This window comes from Arachis stenosperma, chromosome 3 (assembly GCF_014773155.1).
Source record: "Arachis stenosperma cultivar V10309 chromosome 3, arast.V10309.gnm1.PFL2, whole genome shotgun sequence".
In the NCBI taxonomy this organism is placed as follows: Eukaryota; Viridiplantae; Streptophyta; class Magnoliopsida; order Fabales; family Fabaceae; genus Arachis; species Arachis stenosperma.
Window position 1 is genome coordinate 139,858,268 of NC_080379.1, and position 15,117 is coordinate 139,873,384.

The 15,117-nt window shown below is 43.0% G+C and overlaps 1 non-coding gene across 1 annotated transcript; it reads right to left on the reverse strand.

Moving 5' to 3' along the window:
• Positions 1–12,162: 12,162 nt before the first annotated feature.
• On the reverse strand, positions 12,163–12,270 carry LOC130972023 (small nucleolar RNA R71). The gene has a single exon (XR_009083226.1). It is a non-coding gene; the product is annotated as a small nucleolar RNA R71 (small nucleolar RNA).
• Positions 12,271–15,117: the final 2,847 nt, after the last annotated feature.

A 15,117-nucleotide genomic window follows, 5' to 3' on the forward strand; every position in this document is an offset into this window, starting at 1 on the left:
GGGATACTTTTCAGGATTTGTTTTATCACGAGAAGGGAAAAAGAAAAGAAAAAGAAAAATTTGATTAGTATTTAAAAAAGAAAGAATATTTACAGAGTGTTTACCCTTGGCTAGGTAGGGTGTTTTTCTTGTCCGGGTGTCTCAGTAAAAAACCCTTGTAGGGAAAAAGAGTACACCTCGGGTCAAGTTCTTCTAGCTGTAGTATCGTCTTAGATTACAGGCGTGCCAGGCCCTGGGCAACTCATTGCCTTCTAGGTCGGATATTTTGTAATAGCCTGTTCCTAAGACTTCTGTTACCTTGTAGGGTCCCTTCCAATTTGCAGCTAGTTTCCCTTCTCCCGACTTTTGTGTTCCGATGTCATTTCGGATTAGAATCAGGTCGTGAATGGAGAAGCTTCGCTTTATTACTTTCTGATTGTATCTGAGGGCCGTTCGCCGTTTTAAGGCTTCTTCTCGGATCCGAGCTCTTTCTCGGACCTCGGGGAGGAGGTCGAGTTCTTCCTTTTGTGCCTGCGGGTTACCTTCTTCGTTGTAGAAGATGACTCTGGGTGACCCTTCATCTATTTCGATAGGAATCATTGCCTCCATCCCGTAGGCTAGTCGGAATGGCGATTCTCCCGTTGTAGAGTGTGGAGTTGTCCGATATGCCCATAGTACCTGGGGGAGCTCCTCGGCCCATGCCCCTTTGGCCTCTTGGAGTCTTCGTTTTAATCCGGCCAAGATGACTTTATTTGCGGCCTCTGCTTGTCCATTGGCTTGTGGGTGCTCGACTGAGGTGAATTGTTGTTTGATTTTTAGCTCGGCCACCAAGCTCCGAAAACTTGTGTCTGTGAACTGTGTTCCATTGTCTGTGGTGATGGAGTAGGGGACTCCGAACCTTGTGACGATGTTTTTGTATAGGAATTTGCGACTTTTCTGAGCCGTAATGGTGGCTAAGGGTTCAGCTTCGATCCACTTTGTGAAGTAGTCGACCCCTACTATGAGGTATTTGACTTGCCCCGGTCCTTGGGGGAACGGGCCGAGTAGGTCAAGTCCCCATTTTGCGAAGGGCCATGGTGCGGTGACGCTGATAAGGTCTTCGGGTGGTGCTTTGTGAAAATTGGTGTGTTTTTGGCAGGGGAGGCATATTTTCACAAATTCCGTTGCGTCTCTTTGCAGAGTCGGCCAGTAGAACCCGGCTCGGACTACTTTTTTGGATAATGCCCGAGCTCCGAGATGGTTCCCACACATGCCTCCGTGGACTTCTTCGAGGACGTTCTTTGTTTCTGAGGTCGGGACGCACCTAAGGAGGGGGTTTGAGAATCCTCTTCTGTATAATACGTCGTGAATTAGTGTATAATTCTGGGCGTCTTTCGTGAGTCTTTTAGCTTCCTTTCTTTCGGCGGGAAGAGTTCCCGACTTCAGGTAGTTGAGTATGGGGGTCATCCATCCTTGCTGTTGGTTGGATATATTTAGCGTTTCTTCTTTTAGCACGGAGGGGGATTGTAAGGTTTCCTGGAGGAGACTTCTGTTGTTGCCTCCGGGCTTGGTGCTGGCGAGCTTTGAGAGGGCGTCCGCCCGGGCCTTTTGTTCCCGAGGTATGTGCTGAATCTGTATCTCTGAAAAGTGGCGTAGTTGTGCCTGTGTTTGGTCCAGGTATTTTTTCATGGTGGGGTCTTTGGCCTGGTAGCTTCCATTTACTTGTGATGTGACGACCTGGGAGTCGCTGAAGATCGTGATCTTCTGGGCTCCGACCTCTTCGGCTAGCTTTAGACCTGCTAGTAGGGCCTCGTATTCGGCTTGGTTGTTCGAAGCCTGGAACTCGAATTTTAGGGATAGTTCTATCCGCGTTCCTTGGTCGCTTTCGAGTATAACCCCGGCTCCGCTTCCAGTTTTGTTTGAGGACCCGTCGACATACAGGTTCCATGAGAGTGGGGTTCCAGGGGTCTCAGTGTATTCTGCGATGAAGTCGGCTAGATACTGAGATTTTATGGCAGTCCGGGTTTCATAGCGGAGGTCGAACTCGGACAATTCTACTGCCCATTGCAGTATCCGTCCTGCCAGGTCTGTTTTTTGGAGGATGTGTCTCATGGGTTGGTTTGTCCGGATTTTGATGGTGTGGGCTTGAAAGTAGGGATGGAGCCTCCGAGCTGTGAACACTAGGGCGTAGGCGAATTTTTCTATCTTCTGATAGTTTAATTCGGCCCCTTGTAGTGCCTTGCTTACGAAGTATATGGGGTGTTGTCCTCGGTCATTTTCTCGTATTAACGCTGAAGCGATTGCTCGATTTCCAACCGAGAGGTATAGTACGAGTTCTTCTTCTTTTAAAGGTCGGGTTAGGATTGGTGGCTGCCCGAGGAATTTCTTGAATTCTTGAAAGGCTTTTTCGCACTCCGGGGTCTATGAGAAGGGTTTCCCCTTCTTTAGGAGTGAGTAGAGAGGTAGTGACTTTATTGCTGATCCTGCCAAGAATCTTGATAGGGCGGCTAGCCTTCCATTCAGTTGTTGTACTTCTTTGACACATGTCGGGCTCTTCATATTGAGTATCGCTTGGCATTTGTCCGGGTTTGCTTCGATGCCCCTTTGAGTTAGCATGAAGCCTAAGAACTTTCCGGCTTCTGCGGCGAAGGTGCACTTCGTCGGGTTAAGTCTCATGTTGTGTTTTCTGAGGGTGCCGAAGACACTGGTGAGGTCGGTCAGCAAGTTTTTGTCTTCTTGTGTCTTTACCAGCATGTCGTCGACATACACCTCCAGCTGTAATCCGATGTGCTCTGAGAACACTTTGTTCATTAGCCTCTGGTAGGTTGCCCCTGCGTTCTTCAGCCCGAAGGGCATTACTACGTAGCAGTAGTTTGCCCTTGGGGTTATGAACGAGGTCTTTTCTTGGTCGGGTCCGTACATCGGGATTTGATTGTATCCCGAGTATGCGTCCATGAAGGAGAGATATCTATAGCCTGAGGCTGTGTCTACTAAGGCGTCGATGTTTGGTAGTGGATATGGATCTTTGGGGCAGGCTTTGTTGAGATCCGTGTAATCGACGCACATCCTCCATTTTCCGTTGGGCTTTTTTACCAGGACCACGTTTGCGAGCCATAGGGGGTATTTTACTTCCCTAATGAACCCTGCATCTAGCAGTGCTTGTACTTGTTCTTCTATTGCTTGCATGCGCTCGGGTCCGAGCTTCCGGCGTCTTTGTTGGACAGGTCGGGATCCCGGGTACACTGATAGCTTATGGCACATCAGGTCGGGGCTTATGCCTGGCATGTCGGAGGCTGTCCAGGCGAAGAGGTCGGAATTCTCCTTTAAGAGGGTTATGAGTTCCTCTTTTAGGCCTGCTTCGAGGTTTGCTCCTATGTTTGTTATTTTTTCAGGTGTGTTCCCAATCTGGACTTTTTCGGTTTCTCCCTCTGGTTGTGGCCGAAGATCTTCTCGGGCTTGAACTCGTCCGAGTTCTATTGTGTTGACCTCTTTCCCTTTTAGGCTTAGGCTTTCGTTGTAGCATCGCCGCGCTAGTTTTTGGTCGCCTTTTAGGGTAGCGATTCCCTTTGCGGTAGGGAACTTCATACAGAGGTGTGGGGTTGAGACTATAGCTGCCAGCCTGTTTAGGGTTGGTCGCCCAATGAGGGCATTGTATGCTGAAGTGACGTCGACTATGATGTAGTCGATGCTTAATGTTTTGGATTGCTCGCCTCTTCCAAAGGTAGTGTGTAGTGAGATGTATCCTAAGGGATGGATCGGGGTATCCCCTAGTCCAAATAGGTCGGTGGGATAGGCCTTTAGTTCTTTTTCTTCAAGTCCGAGCTTGTCGAAGGCCGTTTTGAACAGGATATCTGCTGAGCTTCCCTGGTCAATCAGGGTTCGATGTAAGTTGGCGTTTGCTAGGATAATGGTGACTACCATTGGATCATCGTGCCCGGGAATGATCCCTTGAGCATCTTCTCGGGTAAATGAGATAGTAGGTAATTCGGGCAGGGGACTGTCTTCTCGGACGTGATAGACTTCTTTGAGGTGTCTTTTTCGCGAGGATTTGGAGGTTCCTCCGCCTGCAAAACCTCCATTTATCATGTGAACATGTCTTTCAGGGGTTCGCGGGGTTTGTTCGGCCCGATCTTCGTTGTCTCCCCGCCTTCTCTTCCTGGTCTCTTCTCCTTTCTCTGCTATGTATCTGTCGAGTTTTCCTTCTCTGGCTAGCTTTTCTATGACATTTTTTAGGTCGTAGCAGTCGTTAGTAGAATGACCGTAGAGTTTGTGATATTCACAGTATTCGGACCGATCTCTCCCCGCTCTCTTGTGTTTTAGCGGTCGGGGCGGTGGGATCTTTTCGGTGTGGCATACTTCTCTGTAGACGTCTACCAGGGAGACTCGGAGGGGGGTGTAGTTGTGGTACTTCCGTGGCTTGTCCGAGTTGGGGTCTTCTTTCTTCTTCTGTTCCCGATCCCGATCTCGGAGTGGGTAGGTTGATTCCTTCCTAGAAGAGTCTCTTAGCTGGGAGGTCTCCTCCATGTTGATATATTTTTCTGCCCGCTCCTGCACCTCGTATAGGGAGGTCGGGTATCGTTTGGATAGGGATTGGCTAAACGGTCCCTCTTTTAGGCCGTTTGCTAGTCCCATGATGGCTGCTTCTGTGGGCAAGTGTTGTATGTCCAGGCAGGCTTTGTTGAATCGCTCCATGTATTCTCGGAGAGTTTCTTGGTTACCTTGCTTGATCCCGAGTAGACTGGGGGCATGTTTTGTCTTGTCCTTTTGAATAGAGAATCTTGTTAGGAATTTTTTGGTTAGGTCTTCGAAGCTGGTGATCGATCTTGGTGGCAGGTTGTCGAACCACTTCATGGCTGACTTGGTGAGAGTGGTGGGGAAGGCTTTGCACCGAATTGCGTCGGAGGCGTCGACTAGGTACATTCTGCTTCTGAAGTTGCTGAGGTGATGACTTGGATCGGTGGTGCCGTCGTAGAGGTCCATATCGGGTGGTTTGAAGTTTCGCGGTACCTTCTCCTTCATGATCTCTTGCGTGAAGGGATCGTGGTTGCCCTCAGTGGTGGTGCCGCGTTCTGTCCGGTCTTTCAGGTTGGCCTCTATTTTCCGCAGTTTTTCTTCTAATTCTCTGCGCTTTCGAGCTTCCCTTTTCAGATCTTGTTCAATTTCTTTCTGCTTTTTTATGTCTTCTTCGAGTTGTTTTAGTCGGTCTTGTTGTGCTCGGACTGCTTCTAGAATTTCCGAGCTCTTCTCTTTTTCGGAATTTTGTGGATCTTTGTTTGGGGGTGATGTTTTTGGGCGATTCTGTTTGTTTCCTCCTGGAGTGCGTGGTGATAGAGGGCTGTCCGGTCGTTCTCCGGTGTCAATTTCGTCCTCTTGTTCAGATGCAGCGTGGCCATTGTTGAGAGGGTCGTCCGCCATGATAGAGGGATGACTTCCAGGTTTCCCGGCAACGGCGCCAATGTTCCGAGGGTTACCTGAAACGTGTAGCTCGGTCGTCTGGAGAGGCCCGAGGTGGGGGTTCAGGGACCCGAGCTTGATATGCGGAGTGGTTGGTGGTTGTACCTGCAATGACACTCCGATGCTTAAGTTAGCATGGGTCCAAGCAGATATGCGTAGAATGTGGAATGAATGCCATACCTGGGTGCTCCAGTGTATTTATAGTAGTTGGCCGTGATCTTCTCTGGATAAGATATTCTTATCTTATCTTATCTTTTGGGAGTTTATCTCTATCTTTGCGGAACCGCCTCTTCTAGGCCTTTTTCGGCCTTTAGGTTTTTGGGCTGCGTTCCTTTTGATGGGCCTTCCTTGCTTTTTGTCCAAGGTCCGACCTTTAGGTGTGAGCCTTAGGACGAGGTCGGACCTTTTATGAATTTGCCGAGTTGGAGGAGCCCGGTCAGGGTATGAACAATTCCCTAATCCAAATTTCAATCCATTCTGTTAGGACTTTTTTAGCATATCTATTTTGGAATCTTCTCCAACCACAGAAATCTGTAAAATTAGATTAAGTATTTATCCTTTTGATGGACTGTCTTCATTCCATTTCCTTTCAGTTCTGATATGGTCTCTGTTCTTCATTTCTGGTATAAGAAATTTGGCATATTCTTTTTCTGAAAGTACCGGAGACTAGAATCAACCAAAATTTGGTCGCTATTTTCTAATTAGCAACCAAGATTTTAGTGACCACCAGAATCGGTTGCTAAATCGGTCGCTATTCCGGTAATTTCTTGTAGTGCATAAACATGTGTTTTCTTGATGTCCTTCCTTAGGAATCATGCTTAGCTTGACTTGAGGGCTAAGAAACCTCAATTTCCAACACGTTTAAGGTGAGGAATCCCTTCTTAACATGTTGATTAAGGTTCGGTCAGTTGAGGTTTTATGGATTCAAAGTTGTCCTTGATGTGTTTTAGGAGGAAAAAGTACTCTAGGAACACTTGAAGCATAACCAAAATTTGGAGCAGCAAATCAAGGTAGGGTTTGGTGAAACTAATCTTGATTAATTGTGTTTGAGTTCTGTGATTATGATATGCTTTGGCTATGCTTGAAATTGATTGTTTATATGAGTGATTCTTGTTGAAATTTTGGTGAAATTTTGATGAAATTTGATGAAACTCAAGCTATGAACTTGTGTTCTTATGGCTGCTGAAAAACGAAACCCTAACCCTTAAATTGGGGTTGAATTTGTGCTGAATTCAAGTGAAAAATATGGGGTTTTGGTGGATGGAATTTTATTTTGAATTATGTAAAAATCGGTTACTGAAAAGATTGAAAAGCAGGTGAAAACAGAGAAAGAATCTGAAGAATTTATGAAGAACACTTTGATTGTGTGAAGAACAATGAAGAACAGGCTTTTGATCCATAAAAGGGCAAGGAAGTAAATATTTTGGTGTTTAAGGGGTTATTTTGTAATTTCCAAAAGTTAGGATTGTTAAAGCAAAAATATTAAAAGTTACGGTTGGTAAAAACTGAATTTTAAAGTTAAAGACAAAAGATAAGTTAATTTTCAAAAATTTAATAATAAAATAATAAATAATAATATTTAATTAAAAATAATAAAATAATGCAAAAAAGGCAGTTTTCGTAAAAGTTTTAGAAAGACAACTTTAAGCGTAGAATCTCATTGTTACCTTCATAAAGCACTTAGGAAGTGGTAATAACATATTTGTGAGGCAAAGATAAAGGGAAGATAAAAAGTTGAAGAAAAGATAAAAAATAAAAAAAAAGCCGGTAAAGTTTTAATGACAGAAACAAATGGTGATTAGTGAACAAACTAGGAACAACATAGTTAGTACTTGAGGTGCACTTAGGGTTAGGTATTATATGAAAAGTTACACTGTTTCAATATAGATTTAATGAACCTATACTTGAGATAGGCTGACTATTCATACCAAAATTTACATAAGCTTTAAATATGTACGTTAAACAGAAAAATCAAAACAGAGTAAAGAGACACAGAGAAAAGAGTAACTAGAGAAGAGTAAAGAGACAAAGAGAAGAGAATAATCAGAGCAGAATAAAGAGACAAAGAGAAAAGAGTAATATGATAAAAAGATTAGAGAACAAATAGAGGGCCTGTTGAAAGGTCATTAGTTGCATGAAGGCAACTCCAGAGACATTTGTGTGTTCATCTGCTGCATTGAGGCAGTCAAATAGATAGTGGTATGACCACAGAATATTTTCCAGTGCTATACAGCTATTGAGGACTATACCTACAACTGATAACCTGGGATCACTTGCAGAGGACATTATTTCATACACTGATGGATTGCTGCCACCTGTAAAGCAGAGTCTACTTATAGAGGATATAATGGCATACGTCGGTTAGTGAGAGCCGTACTTATGCTTATTGGAATAACCATACCCATTTCAGCTGCTTTGGGTTACGTTGGGAGCGGGTAGAAACCGACAAATGAGCTCATTACCTGCACTAGGGCTAGACATGCATCATACTTGGTTGTGCATTTCCTCTGTTGTGATTCTTGTATGAATATATGCTTTCTTTGTTTGTATTATATTCTCCGTGTTTGTGTTTTATTTTCTTGTATTCTTCTGTTTGTGTTCTATTTTCTATTTTTTCTATTTTTTCTATTTTATCTATCTATCTGTATATACTCTTTACTATTTCTCTATATTCTGTTATTGTCGGATAAACAACACAGAATTAATAAACCTAACTAATAACCCTGGCCCTACTGATGAGCGGATAATTTGTATACTTTTTGGCATTGTTTTTAGTATGTTTTTGATATGATATAGTTAGTTTTTAGTATATTTTTATTAGTTTTTAGTTAAAATTCACTTTTCTGGACTTTACTATGAGTTTGTGTGTTTTTCTGTGATTTCAGGTATTTTCTGGCTGAAATTGAGGGACCTGAGCAAAAATCTGATCCAGAGACTCAAAAGGACTGCAGATGCTGTTGGATTCTGACCTCCCTGCACTCGAAGTGGATTTTCTGGAGCTACAGAAGCCCAATTGGCGCGCTCTCAACGGCGTTGGAAAGTAGACATCCTGGGCTTTCCAGCAATATATAATAGTCCATACTTTGCCCAAGATTTGATGGCCCAAACCGGCGTTCAAAGTCACCTCAAGAAATCCCAGCGTTAAACGCTGGAACTGGCACCTAAATGGGAGTTAAACGCCCAAACTGGCACCAAAGCTGGCGTTTAACTCCAAGAAGAGTCTCTACACGAAATTGCTTCATTGCTCAGCCCAAGCACACACCAAGTGGGCCCGGAAGAGGATTTTTATGTCATTTACTCATTTCTGTACACCCTAGGCTACTAGTTTCTTATAAGTAGGACCTTTTACTATTGTATAAAAAAATCTTTTTGATCACTTTTAGATCTCTAGATCATCTTTGAACATTTTAGTTCTTAGATCATTGGGAGGCTGGCCATTCGGCCATGCCTAGACCTTATGCTTATGTATTTTCAACGGTGGAGTTTCTACACACCATAGATTAAGGTGTGGAGCTCTGCTGTACCTCGAGTATTAATGCAATTACTATTGTTCTTCCATTCAATTCCGCTTGTTCTTTGTCCAAGATATCACTTGTTCTTCAACATGATGAAGGTGATGATTGACGCCCATCACCATTCTCACCCATGAACAAGGTGACTGACAACCATTCTTGTTCTACAAGCATCTGAGGCTTGGTGAATATCTCTTGGATTCCTGATTGCACGATGCATGGTTGATCGCCTGACAACCGAGTGCTCGCCTGACAAACGAGCCAGCCATTCCGTGAGATCAGAGTCTTCGTGGTATAGGCAAGAACTGATGGCAGCATTCAAGAGAATCCGGAAGGTCTAACCTTGTCTGTGGTATTCTGAGTAGGATTCAATGACTGAATGACTGTGACGTGCTTCAAACCTGTAACCTACTGGGCGTTAGTGACAGACGCAAAAGAGTTATTCTATTCCGGTAGGGGAGGGAACCGAACCGGTGATTGGCCGTACTGTGACAGAGTATTGAGCATTAGCTTTCACTGCGAGGATGGGAGGTAGCTGCTGACAACAGTGAGACCCTATACGAGCTTGCCATGGAAAGGAGTAAGAAAGGATTGGATGAAGGCAGTAGGAAAGCAGAGAGACGGAAGGGAAGGCATCTTCATTCGCTTATCCGAAGCTCACACCAATGATATACATAAGTATCTCTATCTTTATCTTTATGTTATTTTCGTTCATCACCACATATATCTGAGTCTGCCTGACTAAGATTTACAAGATGACCATAGCTTGCTTCAATACTAACAATCTCCGTGGGATCGACCCTTACTCACGTAAGGTTTATTACTTGGACGACCCAGTGCACTTGCTGGTTAGTTGTGCGAAGTTGTGTAATGCCATGGTATTGAGCGCACCAAGTTTTTGGAGCCATTACCAGGGATTATGAGAGTTGTGAAAAAGTATAGTTCACAATTTCGCGCACCAAGTTTTTGGCGCCGTTGCCGGGGATTGTTCTAGTTTTGAGCAAGCCTTTGGTAACATCAGTGCCAAGATCCGGCAACAACATCAAATTTTTGGTGTTATTGCCCGGGATTGTTTAGGCTGGACAACTGACGGTTCATCTTGTTGCTTAGATTAGGTATTTTTTTTTCGAAATTCTTGAAGATGAATTCTAGAGTTTCATGATGATTTGTTGAAATCTGGCTGGCTGAGAAGCCATGTCTAATCTGATTGGACCGAGGTTTCAACTTATCACCACAAGAGCTTGTTGATTTCGTATCAATCTTGCTTTTGGAGCAGTGATTTGCTAAGGCTTGGCTGACCTTTGGTCATGTCTAGTGTTTTGGACCGAAGCTTTCTTTGGAAGCTTGGCTGGCTGTGAAGCCATGTCTAATTCCTGGACCGGAGTCTTAGACTAACATTGCACTGATTCCTGGAATTCTCATTAAGAATTTTGATACCTTTTTCCACTTAATTTTCGAAAAACACAAAAAAATTTACAAAATCATAAAAAACCAAAAAGATTTTATGTTTCTTGCTTGAGTCTAGTGTCTCATCTTAAGTTTGGTGTCAATTGCATGAATTCATTCATGTGTCTTAAGGATCTTCAAGCAATTCTTGATGATTTCTTGCTCTGATCTTTGAATTCTATTGACTTGAGTATTTTGTGTGTCTCATATGCATTTTCAGTTCATTAGTGTCAGTAGTCTACAAACTGCTAAGTTTGGTCTTGCATGCATTGTTATTTGATTCTTGTTGCATTCTAATTATTAAAAATCCAAAAAAAATTTTTAATTTGTGTCTTTTCAAGTCAATGATACAAGGGATTGAAGATTCAGAACACACTGCAGAGGAATTATACAGAAAAAGCTGAGCATTCAAAAATGCCCAGTGAAGAAGGCAGACTGGCGTTTAAACGCCAGCCAGGGCACCTGGTTGGGCGTTTAACGCCCAAAAAGGTAGCATTTTGGGCGTTAAACGCCAGAATGTATACCATTCTGGGCGTTTAACGCCAGGATGGTGCTAGGGGGAAGATTTTGTTTTCAAATCAATTTTTTTCAAGTTTTCCAAAATCAAATCTTTTTCAAATCAAATCTTTTCAATCAAATGTTTTCAAAATTAATTTCTTTCCTTTCAAAGATACTTACTAACAATTAATGATTTGATTGAACATTTTTTTGCCTTTTCTGTTGAGGAAGGTTTTATGTTTGAATCATATCTTTTCTTGTTAGGCAAGTCACTAATTTTCCAAATCATATCTTTTAAAATAATTTTCAAAACATATCTTTTAAAATTGTTTTCAAATCATATCTTCTCAATCACATCTTTTTAAAACCATAACTTTTCAATCAAATCTTTTTAACCTCATCTTTTTCAAAATAGTTTTCAATCAAATCTTTTTGACTTCTAATTTCAAAATCTTTTTCAAAAATTACTGGATTTCTTTTTCACTTTCAATTTTCGAAAATTATCAATCAAATTTTCAAAATGTTTTCAAAATCTTTTAATTGAATTTTCGAAAATCCTCTTCCCTCCTTCTCACATCCTTCTATTTATGGAGTACCACTCCTTCTAAATGCACAATTCGAACCTTATCTACTTAGAGTTCGAATTCTTCTTCTCCTTCTTCTTTCTATTTCTCTTTTCCTCTGACAATTCAAGGAATCTCTATACTGTGACATAGAGGATTCCACATTTTCTTTTTCTCTTCTCTTTCATATGAGCAGGAGCAGAGACAAAGGCATTCTTGTTGAAGCTGATCCTGAACCCGAAAGGACCTTGAAGAGAAAGCTAAGAGAAGCCAAAGCACAACTCTCTTTAGAGGACCTAACCGAATTCTTCAAAGAAGAAGAACCCATGGCAGCCGAAAACAACAACAATGCCAACAATGCAAGGAAGGTGCTGGGTGACTTTACTGCACCTACTCCTGATTTCTATGGGAGAAGCATCTCTATCCCTGCCATTGGAGCAAACAACTTTGAGCTTAAGCCTCAATTAGTTTCTCTAATGCAACAGAATTGCAAGTTCCATGGACTTCCAATGGAAGATCCTCACCAGTTTTTAGCTGAATTCTTGCAAATCTGTGACACAGTCAAGACTAATGGGGTTAACCCTGAGGTCTACAGACTGATGCTATTCCCTTTTGCTGTAAGAGACAGAGCTAGAATATGGTTGGATTCTCAACCTAAAGAAAGCCTGGACTCTTGGGAAAAGCTAGTCAATGCCTTCTTGGCAAAGTTCTTTCCACCACAAAGATGGAGTAAGCTTAGAGTGGAAGTCCAAACCTTCAGACAGAAGGATGGAGAATCCCTCTATGAAGCTTGGGAAAGATACAAACAATTAATCAGAAGATGTCCCTCAGACATGCTTTCTGAATGGAGCATCATAGGAATTTTCTATGATGGTCTCTCTGAACTATCTAAGATGTCCTTGGATAGCTCTGCTGGAGGATCTCTTCATCTGAAGAAGACGCCTGCAGAAGCTCAAGAATTGATTGAAATGGTTGCAAATAACCAATTCATGTACACTTCTGAAAGGAATCCTGTGAACAATGGGACTAGTCAGAAGAAAGGAGTTCTTGAGATTGACACTCTGAAAGCCATACTGGCTCAGAACAAGATATTGACTCAACAAGTCAATTTGATTTCTCAAAGTCTGTCTGGAATGCAAAATGCACCTGGCAGTACTAAGGAAGCTTCATCTGAGGAAGAAGCTTATGATCCTGAGAACCCTTCCATGGAAGAGGTGAATTACCTAGGAGAACCCTATGGAAATACCTACAATTCTTCATGGAGAAATCACCCAAATCTCTCATGGAAGAATCAAGAGAGACCTCAACAAGGTTTCAATAACAATAATGGTGGAAGAAACAGGTTTAGCAATGGCAAGCCTTTTCCATCATCTTCTCAGCAACAGACAGAGAGTTCTAAGCAGAATACTTCTGACTTAGCAACAATGGTCTCTGATCTAATAAAGACCACTCAAAGTTTCATGAGTGAAACAAGGTCCTCCATCAGAAATTTGGAAGGACAAGTGGGTCAGCTGAGCAAGAAAGTTACTGAACTCCCTCCTAGTACTCTCCCAAGTAATACAGAAGAAAATCCAAAAGGAGAGTGCAAGGCCATCAACATGGCCGAATATGGAGAGGAAAGAGAGGAAGAAGACGCCACTGAGAGAGACCCCAGTGGGCGTGCACCACTCTCCTCTGAGTTCCTCAATGAGGAACCTTGGGAATCTGAGGCTCAAAATGAGACCATAGAGATTCCATTGGACTTACTTCTGCCATTCATGAGCTCTGATGAGTATTCTTCCTCTGAAGAGGATGAGTATGTTACTGAAGAGCAAGTTGCTAAATACCTTGGAGCAATCATGAAACTAAATGACAAGTTATTTGGAAATGAGACTTGGGAGGATGAACCTCCCTTGCTCACCAAAGAACTGGATGACTTGTCTAGGCAGAAACTGCCTCAAAAGAGGCAGGATCCTGGGAAGTTTTCTATACCTTGTACCATAGGCACCATGACCTTCAAGAAGGCCTTGTGTGACTTAGGGTCAAGTATAAACCTCATGCCCCTCTCTGTAATGGAGAAATTAGGGATCTTTGAGGTGCAAGCTGCAAGAATCTCATTAGAGATGGCAGACAACTCAAGAAAACAAGCTTATGGACTTGTAGAGAATGTTTTGGTGAAGATTGAAGACCATTACATCCCTACTGACTTCATAGTCCTAGAGACTGGGAAGTGCATGGATGAATCCATCATCCTTGGCAGACCCTTCCTAGCCACAGCAAAGGCTGTGATTGATGTTGACAGAGGAGAGTTAATCATTCAAGTGAATGAAAAATCCTTGGTGTTTAAGGCCCAAGGATATCCCTCTGTCATCATGGAGAGGAAGCATGAAGAGCTTCTCTCAAAACAGAGCCAAGCAGAGCCCCCACAGTCAAACTCTAAGTTTGGTGTTGGGAGGCCACAACCAAACTCTAAGTTTGGTGTTGAACCCCCACATTCAAACTCTAAGTTTGGTGTTGGGAGGTTCCAACACGGTTCTGAGTGTTTCTGAGGCTCCATGAGAGTCCTCTGTCAAGCTAATGACATTAAAGAAGCGCTTGTTGGGAGGCAACCCAATGTTTTATAATTAATTATTTTCTTTTGTTATTTTATCTTTTTTGTAGGTTGATGATCATAAGAAGTCACAAAAACAATGAAAAAAAAGCAAAACAGAATGAAAAACAGGAAGAAAAACAGCACACCCTGGAGGAGGAGAAGCTGGCGTTCAAACGCCAGTAATGCTAGCTGTTGGGCGTTTAACGCCCAGTCTGGCACCCTTCTGGGCGTTTAACGCCAGAAAGGGGCACCAGACTGGCGTTAAACGCCAGTAAAGGGCAAGAACCTGGCGTTAAACGCCAGGAATGGGCACCAGCCCGGCGTTTAACGCCAGAAATGGCTCAAAACGTGATTTTGAGCCACATTTGGTGCAGGGATGACTTTTCCTTGACACTACAGGATCTGTGGACCCCACAGGACCCTACCATCACTCTCTCTCTTCTTCCCCCATTCACCAATCACCTCAACACCTCTTCCCCAAAAACCCTTCACCTATCAAATCCCATCTTTCTCTTCACCACTCACATCCATCCTTCATAAAACCCCACCAACCTCACCCTTCAAATTCAAACCACTTTCCCTCCCAAACCCACCCATAATGGCCGAACCTTTACCCCCCTCTCTCCTATAAATACCCTTCTTCAACTCTTCATTTTCACACAACCTAAACCCCCTTTTCTTACCCTTCTTGGCCGAACATACCACCTTTTCCCTTTTCCTCATTTCTTCTTCTTCTACTCTCTTCTTTCTTCTTTTGCTCGAGGACGAGCAAACATTTTAAGTTTGGTGTGGTAAAAGCGTTGCTTTTTCATAACCATTATGGCATCCAAGGCCGGAGAAACCTCTAAAAAGAGGAAAGGGAAGGCAAAAGCTTCCACCTCCGAGTCATGGGAGATGGATAGATTCCTCTCAAGGGTGCATCAAGACCACTTCTATGAAGTTGTGGCCTTGAAGAAGGTGATCCCCGAAGTCCCCTTTTCACTCAAAAAGGGTGAATATCCGGAGATCCGCCATGAGATCCGAAGAAGAGGTTGGGAAGTTCTTACCAACCCCATTCAACAAGTCGGAATCTTGATGGTTCAAGAGTTCTATGCCAATGCATGGATCACAAAGA